This window comes from Somniosus microcephalus, chromosome 4 (genome assembly GCF_052327205.1).
Source record: "Somniosus microcephalus isolate GS21.2 chromosome 4, FLI_Smic_1.0, whole genome shotgun sequence".
In the NCBI taxonomy this organism is placed as follows: Eukaryota; Metazoa; Chordata; class Chondrichthyes; order Squaliformes; family Somniosidae; genus Somniosus; species Somniosus microcephalus.
This window is the reverse complement of record NC_140990.1, coordinates 181,608,482-181,622,191: the sequence shown is the minus strand read 5'-3', so window position 1 is coordinate 181,622,191 and position 13,710 is coordinate 181,608,482.

The window sequence follows — 13,710 nt, the reverse complement described above, 5'->3', positions numbered from 1 at the left end:
TTCGGCCATACACATATGGATGCAGCCTCTCAAGCCCATACAAGAGCTAAGGCCTCTCTCTCTGTTTGAGAGTATTTCCTCTCACAGTCTGTTAAACTACGACTTACATAGCATATTGGCACCTCTTGTCCCTGTTGGTCCTGAACTAGTACTGCACCTAAACCTACAGGACTGGCATCTGCCATCACCTTGGTTGGTGCGTCCTTATCAAAATATGCTAAAGTGCCGGCTCTGGCCAACTCTTCCTTGAGTGCACTGAATGACTGTCTCTGTTGTGATCCAAATTTAAATGGTGTGTCTTTTCTCGTCAGGCGTCGCAGTGGCTCTGATAGCATTGCAAACTGCGGGATGAATCTGCTACTGTACCCAACGAGTCCCAAGAAACTCCTCACCTCTGTAGCATTCTCTGGTTCCCGAGCTTCTGCCACCGCTCGCACTCTCTCTGCTGTTGGTCCGATGCCCTTTTCAGACAACAGGATTCCCATGAAAATCAATCGGTCCATGTTGAATTTGCACTTCTCTGAGTTTAGTGTCAGTCCACTTTCCATTAGTCTGATCATGACAGCGTGCAGGCGTCTGTCGTGCATTTCCTGGTCGTGTGCATGCACGATAATGTCGTCTGAGATGTTTTCAACACCCTCTATTCCAGCTAAGGCATTAGCTATCTCGTGCTGATATTGCTCACTAGCTGAAGATACACCGAATATCAGCCTCTTGTACCTGTATACTCCGTTATGTACTGCAAACGTTGTGATTTCTCGTGACTCAGGGGTCAGTTCTAGCTGGTGATAACCCCATTTCAGGTCTAGCTTACTAAACACCGTCGAGCCATTCATACCTTGGAGTATCTCATCAACGGTGGGGATTGGATATCGTTCCCTCGCTATTGCCTGGTTTGCTCGTCTCATGTCTAGGCATAACCTTACACCCTTATCCGCTTTTGGTACAATAACCACAGGATTTACCCATGGGGTGGGACCAGTTACAGGCTCGATAATGTCCATGTCCCTCAATTGTTCTATTTTGGCCTCTACTGCCCCCCTTAAGTTGAATGGTATACGCCTGAGTGGCTGGGCCACGGGCTTCACTTGTGGGTCGATATACAAACTGATCTGTTTTGTGTTCAGCCTTCCTACTCCCTGGAACACCTTTGGATACTGCTGTTCTAGTAGCTGTCTTACATCTACCACAGCTGAGACATCTGCGCCTATTTTTAAAACTCCCAGTTTCATGGCTGTCTCCCTTCCTAGCAACGGCTCTCCATGGCCTTTAACCACAATGAACTCCGCCTGCTCAGTTCTCTTACCTATTGTAATACCACATGTGAATATACCTTTAACTGACAGTGGTCGGCTAGAAGCATAAGAGAATAACTTTCTCTCTGTCTTAGGGACATGTGACTGACACTTAATGTGTTCTGACTTTAATCCTTCCAATGTATTCTCATCTATCACATTATTAGTTGTACCCGAATCAATTAACATTCTCAGGTTTACTCCCCCCACACAAAAGGTAAGTCTCTCTGTCACATTATTTCCAGTAACAGCAAATGCAGTTATTTTGTTCCTCTACATTGTTCACACTGTGTTTCTTTGTACCCTTTGTGTGGCATACTTTGGAGAAATGATCCTTTCCCTTGCACTTATGACATGTTTGTCCGCGTGCTGGGCATTTCGGATCTCTGCCCATGTGGTCTGTGTCCACATCTGTAACATTTCCTTTAGTTCCTATCGCCATTTCCCTTTGGTTACTCTGTCGAGCTTTTCGCATAATACCCTCTTTTCTGTGTAACACGACGAACAGTATCTGTCTCCGCCTTCTCTGTACATGACATGGCTGACATCTGCTCCTCAACGTTTTCACATTGTGAGGCCAATTGTAACGTGCGGGCGAACGTTAGACCTTGCCCTTCCTCTAGCAATTTCCTCCGCACATAGGCTGACGTGCACCTACTCAGGATAGCGTCTCTTATTTGATTATCCGCATCCCCCCCAAAAGCACAGTCTTTAGCAGCCTGCCGCAAGCGAGTAGCAAATTGTTGCACAGTCTCACCTGTCTTCTGGGACAACTTATGAAAAGTCTGTCTAGCAAATGCTGCATTGACCTGGGGCATGAAGTAGTGATTCAAAGCACTAACCGCCGCCGTGTAGTCTGCTGGCTCTCCTGTGTCCGGTAGAGTCGAAAAGATATCCTGGACATCTGGTCCTACTAGGTGTAGAAGTAGAGATCTTCTCCTCTGCTTTGTGGCAGCTGTAGAGGTATCGTCGATAATGAGTCCTTTGCCGTCGGCATAAAGCTCAAAAGACGTTAACCACCTCGTCCATCTTGGACCCAACGTGGCTGGCTCGGCGAAACATGCAAAATTTTGAATGCCGGTCTTCTCCATCCTAGCTAACAAAAACTTGGGCAACTACATTTTTAAAAAGATTCTGTCCGTTATCATCGTCGCCAATGTTGTATCTATGCTTTAATGCATTCAATCATGCATGTAGATACGTCGAATTAAATCAGGGTCAGGCAGACAGGCTTATAACTGTGATCTTTACTTTATTGGTAAAATGGCTGACTGCTGCTTTCCTGGGTAATTCCCATAATGCAATGCACATTACATTACCGTATTAACTTGTGTTAAACTCGCACATTACCTTACCGTATTGACTGGTGTCAAACTCGCAATCAATACACAACAAGTGGTGGTTCAGTATCAGTTTTAATGGTGGTTTAGTGGTGTGTCGGTATCAGCTTTAAAGGTGATTTATTGGTGTGTCGGTATCAGTTTTAACAGTGGTTTAGTGGTGGGTCGGTATCAGTTTTAACGGTGGTTTAGTGGTGGGTCGGTATCAGTTTTAACGGTGGTTTAGTGGTATGTCAGTATCAGTTTTAACAGTGATTTATTGGTGTGTCGGTATCAGTTTTAACGGTGGTTTAGTAGTGTGTCGGTATCAGTTTTAACGGTGGTTTAGTGGTGGGTCGGTATTGTAAAGTCTGTGGGTTGTATAGCGAAGTAATACACAGACTACAAGAGTAACTTAAACAGGACTTTACTATTCGAAGGTCAGGGCGAATCTGCCCAATAAATTCTGCCACAGCACTTATATACCGGTGTGGTCACCGTCGGTATTCCAGTATACAGCAGCCAGGATAAAGTAGTGCCACACCTAAAATAGTTCTCTTAAAGGTGGACGGTTACATACAATAGTTCTCTTAAAGGTAGAACAGTTACATACACTACAATCCTCCCTTTTTAGCTTACAACATACTTATTCCCCATTAACATAACATCATAACATATCCAACTTCATGTTACAACAGTTCACAGAGGTAGTCTCTGCGGAAACAGTTCACAGATTCAGTCTCTGCGGGAAACAGTTCACAGATTCAGTCTCTGATCTTCTTGACTCGGTCCGGACCACGCCTCCGTGGTGTAGTCGGGTCACCTTGCTAGAGGGACTCATCCCATAGTCCTTCCCTAGACTTAACAGCTTTACTTCCATCACTTCTGAACCAGCATTGCTGACTTTTTAAAACAAACAAAAAACAGTTGGATTGCCTTGGGAAATTTTCCTACCTTCCAACTGATTTGGCTCCATTCGGGGGACCACGTGTGTGATCGGGTAGAGGTAATAATGGTTCAGATGGTTATCATCTTCTGCTTCGTCTTTTCCTTTTTTGCTTCTTGGAGACTCTCGGGGCTCCATTGTCAGCTGCCAGCTGTAACACCACCATCTCCCTATGTTCTTTAGACTTTAAGTGATTCATCCTGATTTCGGCACTTTGGGAGTTCTCGGCACAAGCTGGGCAGACCAGGTCCTCGTAATATTCAGTGTCACTCAACAGATCATGGTAATATTCGGTGTCGTCCTGAGCTAGGCCAGCGAGAGGGCCTTCTATTTCCTCCTTACCCAGCTGGACGTTAGCCGACTTTTGTTCCAAATCCCGACATCTGTCCTGAAGAGACTTCATCATGCGTTCAGATTCATCCCGCTTTTTCTGGGCTTCCTGCAAGTCTTTTACTAATGACCTCATTTGTGATTTCAATACTTCAACTTCATTTGGAGATTGATTGATCGGACTATTCAATCCCTCTACTGCAGTAGCTGTTTCAGTATTCTGTTGTTCTACATTGCCGTGCGTCAGCGTACTTTTGGCATCCAAGGGCTGTTCTGCTGCAGACTTCTCAGTCTGGGTTGCCACCTCAGCTCTTCCAATGACTTTTGAGAGCTCCCTTCCCTTTGAAGATTGAGGCTCGTATTTAAGTTTTTCCCATTTTAGAGTTTTATCCCTCAGCATATGAATGAGTTGGCTGACTGTTAACTCTTCTGCCATCATCCCTTTTCCATTAACTACAGGGCTGTTTATAACCTTGCCCTGGAGGAGTTGGCTGACTGTTAACTCTTCTGTCCTCATCCCTTTTCCATTAGCTGCAGGGCTGTTTAGAACCTTGTCCTGGGGCTCCTTTGCTGCTTCTACTTCGCCATCATCCGCAGCCCCCATCATTCGAATTTCCACTAATGAATCGTCCGGTGATGCTGCACCCAACTTCAGTAGGAGCTCGGAAGTCATGTCGACCAACTCAGCTTTTTCTGCCTGCAACCTGCTAACAAGCGCCTTCAGTTGCGGCACATCTTGTTCCACCGGATTGGAGCACGCCCCTTCAGAAGCCGAATCAGCTTTGATTCGTTTGGCCTCCTCGTGCAGACGGTTTGTGTGCTCCTGCTCCCTTTTCTTCCCCAGCTGCTTCTGTTGTCTTTCCAGATTCTCCCATTCGGTATCATAGAACTTTTTCATTGCTTTCATCTCTTGCTCGAGACGGCAATTCAATTGTTCTAATTGCTGTCGTAATCTGAAATAAGTTTGCGTTCGAGCTCGATGTTCCTCAGTAATATATATGTCTGTAACTTGAACAGACTCAGAATTCTCTGTCAAGCTATGTTGTTGTTGTTCAGAGGAATTCTGTTCTGAAACTTTGTTCTCCTCTGGAGCATAAGCCTTTATGCCCACATTCGTTCTACCAACCTTAGTCAGCAAGTTCATTTTAGACTTGTCTTTCATGCTTGGGCTGGTCTTATCGTCATCCATTTCAGAGTCTGAGCTGATTGTCTGCCCCGAGTCCTCACTCGTTATTGCTTTGAGGTAGTGCCATTCCATGCCTATTTTCTTGATCCACTCCCGTCCTAGAAGTGGTGGTCCTCCCTCAGGTAGTACGTATAAGTCCATTCCGGGGTGTTCTTTGCCCCTGTCTCTCACCTTGACTCTTATCTTTCCCATGGGGTATACTTTATGCCCCGTGTATGTCTGCAATACGAACTTGGTATCTCTCAAGGGTATATGTGAGAATAGCCGGTTGTAATCCCTTCGATTTATGACTGATAGGGCTGATCCAGTGTCCAATTCCATTCTCACTTGGACTCCGGCTATTTTTAGCATGACCCAGATAGTTTGTAGGTCAGCTTCCTTACTCACATTATGAATTCTCAGACTACCCAGTTCCTGGCCGCTTGGGTCTGAATCCGAATTCTGTTCATCTGAACTCTTCTCAACCACCTTGTGTACTTTGTTGTACTTTTCCTGTGATGGCTTTTTTTTTTGGTTGTTGGTCTTCTTCCCTGACCGGCATACTTTGGCTATGTGACCCAGTTTGCCACATTTCCTACAGTCCTGGTTTCTAAACCAGCATTGGTTCTGGTCGTGTGTTGTCTTCCCACAACGATAACATTTCGTTGCACCCGAAGTAATTTGATCCACACTGAGGACCGCTGCCTTCAGCTGCATTTCCACAGTTCCTTTCGCTGCGGCTTCGTGTGATGCTGCAATAAGGACAGCCCTATCCAGTGTAAGGTCGTTCTCTTCGAGCAGTCGCTTTTGCGTTCCTTCCTTCGACAACCCGCACACGAACTTGTCTCGCAATGCCTCTGTCAGATTTCCTCCAAACTGGCAGTATTTCGCTAGCCTACGCAGTTCGACCAAGTATTCCGCGTTGCTTTCCTCTTTCCGTTGCGTTCTCGCATAAAATTTGAATCGTTCCGCCAACATCAGCGGCGTGGGGTTCAAGTGATCCTTCAGAACAGCAACAATATTATCGAAGGTTTGATCCGCCGGTTTAACTGGTGCTAGAAGATGCTTCAATAGCCCGTATGTCTTCGCCCCCATCGAGTTTAGCAAGGTTATAGCTTTATCATCATCCTCTATTTTATTGGCCTCACAATATATCTCAATGCGTTCTACATACGTGGCCCAATCTTCTACCTCGGAATCGAAATCGTTGATGTTACCACGCTTAGGCATCTTCACCTCCCTGATAAACAACAACAAAATATTTCTTTAACTCTTTTTTTTTCCAAGATGGCGGTTTCCCCGCGCTTATCTTCTTTCCCCGCCCCTTTCAAAATGGCGGTTCCCGCTTCTGTCTTTTTCTCCGCCTACTGGCGGCTTCCCGCGGTTTCCCGCGCTTATCTTCTTTCCCCGCCTACTTTCAAGATGGCGGTTCCCGCTTTTCTTCCCCTGGCGGGAGGGGTAAGCTTTTCCCTCGGGCGACGGCCGCTGGCTTTCGGGGTTCGCAGCCTGCTCTTCAGCTTCAGCGCGTTCCCTTCTCTCGGCCGGGCAACCGGCTCTGGGTACAACCCGTTGACGGCGAACGGTCTCAGCCGCTGGCTGGATCTCGCTCAGTCTCCCTCGCTCGGGCTCTGTCTCTCCCGCTCACGCGGCTCTCGCTTGCTCTCTCTCGGGCTCTGTCTCTCCCGTTCGCGCGGCTCTCGCTCGGGCTCTGTCTCTCCCGCTCGCGCGGCTCTCAATCGCGCCTCCCAGCCCTCTCGCAGTCCGGTGCTTCCCTCCCTGGCTGCGGCTGAGTTCTCCGCGATTTATTTATTTTATCTCTTCCCGCGCCTTACGATCCCGGTCGCAGCGCTTCGTGGCCTCGGTCACTGTCCGACCTTTTTCACCCAATCGCTCCTCCCAGCCTCTCGCAGTCCGGTGCTTCCTCCCCGGCTGCGGCTGCGTTCTCCGCGGTTTATTTATTTTTATCTCTTCCCGCGCCTTACGATCCGGTCGCAGCGCTTCGTGGCCTCAGTCACTGTCTGGCCTTTTTCACCCCAAGCGCGCCTCCCAGCTTCTCGCAGTCCGATGCTTTCCTCCCTGGCTGTGGCTGAGTTCTCCGTGGCTTATTTATGTTTATATCTTCCCGCGCCTTACGATCCCGGTCGCAGCGCCTCGTGGTCGCGGTATTTGTCCGGCCTTTTTCGCCGTCGCGGTCTAGCCGTCTCACGACGCTCCCCAGCCCGCTTGTACCGCGGCTTCTGCTCCACGCTGCCCCAGTCTCAGCGCCTCTGGGCCCGACTTCTGTCCGGCTCCTTTCCCCCTCGACCGTGGTCGAGTGCACCGCCCTTATCCTCCGTTTATTTGTTTCTATTTTCCCTTTACTCACAGTCACCGTGGCCGACTTGCTTCTCGTGTTGATCGGCTCACTCACCACCGTGGCAGAAGGGACAATCCGTGCCTGTTGCTGATGGAAGACTTCGTGTTTGAAATCTTCCTCCTTTCTTGGTCTGCAGACTCGAGTTTTCTCTCAGCAAAACGACGAGGGCGGGTGTCTGTTCTCGACGCTCATTTACTTCTTCAGAAGTATTGTTGCCGCAGGGTAAGATCGAACTCGTCGTCACTGTAAAGTCTGTGGGTTGTATAGCGAAGTAATACACAGACTACAAGAGTAACTTAAACAGGACTTTACTATTCGAAGGTCAGGGCGAATCTGCCCAATAAATTCTGCCACAGCACTTATATACCGGTGTGGTCACCGTCGGTATTACAGTATACAGCAGCCAGGATAAAGTAGTGCCACACCTAAAATAGTTCTCTTAAAGGTGGACGGTTACATACAATAGTTCTCTTAAAGGTAGAACAGTTACATACACTACAGGTATCAGTTTTAATGGTGGTTTAGTGGTATGTCAGTATCAGTTTTAACAGTGATTTATTGGTGTGTCGCTATCAGTTTTAACGGTGGTTTAGTAGTGTGTCGGTATCAGTTTTAACGGTGGTTTAGTGGTGGGTCGATATCAGTTTTAACGGTGGTTTAATGGTGGGTCAGTATCAGTTTTAATGGTGGTTTAGTGGTGTGTCAGTATCAGTTTTGATGGTGGTTTAGTTGTGTGTCAGTATCAGTTTTAAAGGTGGTTTAGTGGTGTGTCGGTATCAGTTATAATGGTGGTTTATTGGTGTGTCGGTATCAGTTTTAACGGTGGTTTAGTAGTGTGTCGGTATCAGTTTTAACGGTGGTTTAGTGGTGGGTCGGTATCAGTTTTAACGGTGGTTTAGTGGTATGTCAGTATCAGTTTTAACAGTGATTTATTAGTGTGTCGGTATCAGTTTTAACGGTGGTTTAGTAGTGTGTCGGTATCAGTTTTAACGGTGGTTTAGTGGTGGGTCGATATCAGTTTTAACGGTGGTTTAGTGGTGGGTCAGTATCAGTTTTAATGGTGGTTTAGTGGTGGGTCGGTATCAGTTTTAACACTGGTTTAGTTGTATGTCGGTATCAGTTTTAACGGTGGTTTAGTGGTGTGTCAGTATCAGTTTTAATGGTGGTTTAGTGGTGGCTCAGTATCAGTTTTAATGGTGGCTTAGTGGTGTGTCAGTATCAGTTTTAATGGTGGTTTCGTGGTGGGTCAGTATCAGTTTTAACGGTGGTTTAGTGGTGGGTCAGTATCAGTTTTAATGGTGGTTTAGTGGTGGGTCAGTATCAGTTTTAACGGTGGTTTAGTGGTGTGTCACTATCAGTTTTAATGGTGGTTTAGTGGTGGGTCAGTATAAGTTTTAATGGTGGTTTAGTGGTGTGTCAGTATCAGTTTTAAAGGTGGTTTAGTGGTGTGTCGGTATCAGTTTTGATGGTGGTTTAGTGGTGTGTCAGTATCAGTTATAATGGTGGTTTAGTGCTGGGTCAGTATCAGCTTTAATGGTGGTTTAGTGGTGTGTCGGTATCAGTTTTAACGGTGGTTTAGTGGTGGGTCAGAATCAGTTTTAATGGTGGTTTAGTGGTGGGTCAGTATCAGTTTTAATGGTGGTTTAGTGGTGGGTCGGTATCAGTTTTAATGGTGGTTTAGTGGTGGGTCAGTATCAGTTTTAAAGGTGGTTCAGTGGTGTGTCAGTATCAGTTTTAATGGTGGTTTAGTTGAGGGTCGGTATCACTTTTAATGGTGGTTTAGCGGTGTGTCAGTATCAGTTTTAATGGTGGTTTAATGGAGTGTCGGTGTCAGTTTTAATGGTGGTTTAGTGGCGGGTCAGTATCAGTTTTAATGGTGGTTTAGTTCAACGTCGGTATCAGTTTTAACGGTGGTTTAGTGGTGGGTCGGTATCAGTTGTAACGGTGGATTAATGGTGGGTCAGTATCAGTTTTAATGGTGGTTTAGTGGAACGTCGGTATCAGTTTTAATGGTGGTTTAGTGGTGGGTCGGTATCAGTTTTGATGGTGGTTTAGTGGTGCGTCAGTATCAGTTTTGATGGTGGTTTAGTGGTGTGTCAGTATCAGTTATAATGGTGGTTTAGTGCTGGGTCAGTATCAGCTTTAATGGTGGTTTAGTGGTGTGTCGGTATCAGTTTTAACGGTGGTTTAGTGGTGGGTCAGTATCAGTTTTAATGGTGGTTTAGTGGTGGGTCAGTATCAGTTTTAATGGTGGTTTAGTGGCGGGTCAGTATCAGTTTTAACGGTGGTTTAGTGATGGGTCAGTATCAGTTTTAACGGTGGTTTAGTGGTGGGTCAGTATCAGTTTTAATGGTGGTTTAGTGGTGGGTCGGTATCAGTTTTAATGGTGGTTTAGTGGCGGGTCAGTATCAGTTTTAACGGTGTTTTAGTGATGGGTCAGTATCAGTTTTAATGGTGGTTTAGTGGTGTGTCAGTATCAGTTTTAATGGTGGTTTAATGGTGTGTCGGTGTCAGTTTTAATGGTGGTTTAGTGGCGGGTCAGTATCAGTTTTAATGGTGGTTTAGTTAAACGTCGGTATCAGTTTTAATGGTGGTTTAGTGGCGGGTCAGTATCAGTTTTAATGGTGGTTTAGTTAAACGTCGGTATCAGTTTTAACGGTGGTTTAGTGGTGGGTCGGTATCAGTTTTAACGGTGGATTAATGGTGGGTCAGTATCAGTTTTAATGGTGGTTTAGTGGAACGTCGATATCAGTTTTAATGGTGGTTTAGTGGTGGGTCAGTATCAGTTTTAATGGTGGTTTAGTGGTGGGTCGGTATCAGTTTTAATGGTGGTTTAGTGGTGGGTCAGTATCAGTTTTAATGGTGGTTTAGTGGTGGGTCGGTATCAGTTTTAATGGTGGTTTAGTGGTGGGTCAGTATCAGTTTTAATGGTGGTTTAGTGGTGGGTCAGTATCAGTTTTAATGGTGGTTTAGTGGTGTGTCAGTATCAGTTTTAACGGTGGTTTAGTGGTGGGTCAGTATCAGTTTTAATGGTGGTTTAGTGGTGGGTCGGTATCAGTTTTAATGGTGGTTAATGGTGGGTCAGTATCAGTTTTAATGGTGGTTTAGTTAAACGTCGGTATCAGTTTTAACGGTGGTTTAGTGGTGGGTCGGTACCAGTTTTAATGGTGGTTTAGTGGCGGGTCAGTATCAGTTTTAATGGTGGTTTAGTTAAACGTCGGTATCAGTTTTAATGGTGGTTTAGTGGAACGGCGGCATCAGTTTTAACGGTGGTTTAGTGTTGGGTCAGTATCAGTTTTAATGGTGGTTTAGTGGAACGTCGGTATCAATTTTAATGGTGGTTTAGTGGAACGGCGGCATCAGTTTTAACGGTGGTTTAGTGGTGGGTCAGTATCAGTTTTAATGGTGGTTTACTGGAACGTCGGTATCAGTTTTAATGGTGGTTTAGTGCTGGGTCAGTATCAGTTTTAATGGTGGTTTAGTGATGTGTCAGTATCAGTTTTGATGGTGGTTTAGTTGTGTGTCAGTATCAGTTTTAAAGGTGGTTTAGTGGTGTGTCGGTATCAGTTATAATGGTGGTTTATTGGTGTGTCGGTATCAGTTTTAACGGTGGTTTAGTAGTGTGTCGGTATCAATTTTAACGGTGGTTTAGTGGTGGGTCGGTATCAGTTTTAACGGTGGTTTAGTGGTATGTCAGTATCAGTTTTAACAGTGATTTATTGGTGTGTCGGTATCAGTTTTAACGGTGGTTTAGTAGTGTGTCGGTATCAGTTTTAACGGTGGTTTAGTGGTGGGTCGATATCAGTTTTAACGGTGGTTTAGTGGTGGGTCAGTATCAGTTTTAATGGTGGTTTAGTGGTGGGTCAGTATCAGTTTTAATGGTGGTTTAGTGGTGGGTCAGTATCAGTTTTAACGATGGTTTAGTGGTGGGTCAGTATCAGTTTTAACAGTGGTTTAGTGGTGGGTCAGTATCAGTTTCAATGGTGGTTTAGTGGTGGGTCGGTATCAGTTTCAATGGTGGTTTAGTGGTGGGTCGGTATCAGTTTTAATGGTGGTTTAGTGGTGGGTCGGTATCAGTTTTAATGGTGGTTTAGTGGTGGGTCAGTATCAGTTTCAATGGTGGTTTAGTGGTGGGTCGGTATCAGTTTTAATGGTGGTTTAGTGGTGGGTCGGTATCAGTTTTAATGGTGGTTTAGTGGTGGGTCGGTATCAGTTTTAATGGTGGTTTAGTGGCGGGTCAGTATCAGTTTTAATGGTGGTTTAGTTAAACGTCGGTATCAGTTTTAACGGTGGTTTAGTGGTGTGTCGGTATCAGTTTTAATGGTGGTTTAGTGGAACGGCGGCATCAGTTTTAACGGTGGTGTAGTGGTGGGTCAGTATCAGTTTTAATGGTGGTTTAGTGGAACGTCGGTATCAGTTTTAATGGTGGTTTAGTGGTGGGTCAGTATCAGTTTTAATGGTGGTTTAGTGGTGGGTCGGTATCAGTTTTAATGGTGGTTTAGTGGTGGATCAGTATCAGTTTTAATGGTGGTTTAGTGTTGGGTCGGTATCAGTTTTAATGGTGGTTTAGTGCTGTGTCAGTATCAGTTTTAATGGTGGTTTAGTGGTGGGTCAGTATCAGTTTTCATGGTGGTTTAGTGGTGGGTCAGTATCAGTTTTAATGGTGGTTTAGTGGTGTGTCAGTATCAGTTTTAATGGTGGTTTAGTGGTGGGTCAGTATCAGTTTTAATGGTGGTTTAGTGGTGTGTCAGTATCAGTTTTAATGGTGGTTTAGTGGTGTGTCAGTATCAGTTTTAATGGTGGTTTAGTGGTGGGTCAGTATCAGTTTTAATGGTGTTTTGGTGGTGTGTCAGTATCAGTTTTAATGGTGGTTTAGTGGTGTGTCAGTATCAGTTTTAATGGTGGTTTAGTGGTGTGTCAGTATCAGTTTTAATGGTGGTTCAGTGGTGTGTCAGTATCAGTTTTAATGGTGGTTTAGTGGTGGGTCAGTATCAGTTTTAATGGTGGTTTAGTGGTGTGTCAGTATCAGTTTTAATGGTGGTTCAGTGGTGTGTCAGTATCAGTTTTAATGGTCGGTTAGAGGTGGGTCAGTATCAGTTTTAATGGTCGGTTAGTGGTGGGTCATTATCAGTTTTAATGGTGGTTTAGTGGTGGGTCGATATCAGTTTTATTGGTGGTTTAGTGGTGGGTCGGTATCAGTTTTAAAGGTGGTTTAGTGGAGATTCGGTATCAGTTTTAACGGTGGTTCAGTGGTGGGTCAGTACCAGTTTTAATGGTGGTTCAGTGGTGTGTCAGTATCAGTTTTAATGGTGGTTTAGTGGAGGGTCGATATCAGTTTTATTGGTGGTTTAGTGGGGTGTCAGTATCAATTTTAATGGTGGTTTATTGGAGGGTCGGTATCAGTTTTAATGGTGGGTTAGTGGGGTGTCAGTATTAGTTTTAACGGTGGTTTAGTGGTGTGTCAGTAGCAGTTTTAATGGTGGTTTAGTGGAGGGTCGGTATCAGTTTTAATGGTGGTTTAGTGGAGTGTCAGTATTAGCTTTAATGGTGGTTTAGCGGTGGGTTGGTATCAATTTTAATGGTGGTTTAGTGACGTGTCGGTATCAGTTATAATGCTGGTTTAGTGGTGGGTTAGTATTAGTTTTTATGGTGGTTTCGTGCTGTGTCGTTATCAGTTTTAATTGTCGTTTAGTAGTGTGTCGGTACCAGTTTTAAAGGTGGCTTAGTCGTGTGTCAGTTTCAGTTTTAACGGTGGTTTAGCGGTGGGTCAGTATCAGTTTTAATGATGGTTTAGTGGTGTGTCGGTATCAGTTTTAATGCTGGTTTAGTGGAGGATCGGTATCAGTTTTAAAGGTGGTGTAGTGGTGGGTCCGTATCAGTTTTAATGTTGGTTAATATTGTGTCAGTTTCAGTTTTAACGGTGGTTTAATGTTGGGTTGGTATCAGTTTTAGTGATGGTTTAGTTGTGGGTCTGTATCAGTTTTAACGGTGGTTTAGTGGTGTGTCAGTATCAGTTTTAACGGTGGTTTAGTGGTGGGTCAGTAGCAGTTTTAACGGTGGTTTAGTGGTGGGTCAGTATCAGTTTTAACTGTGGTTTAGTGGTGTGTTGGTATCAGTTTAAATGGTGGTTTTTTGGTGGGTCAGTATCAGTTTTAATCGTGATTTAGTGGTGGGTCGTTATCAGTTTTAATGATGGTTTAGTGGTGTGTCGGTTGTAGGGGGTGGTGTGTGTAGTCATCTTTGCCCCTGACTGTTTTTGAGCGGTTCGAATCGTTCCCACACCCCTGGGTTCTAGACAC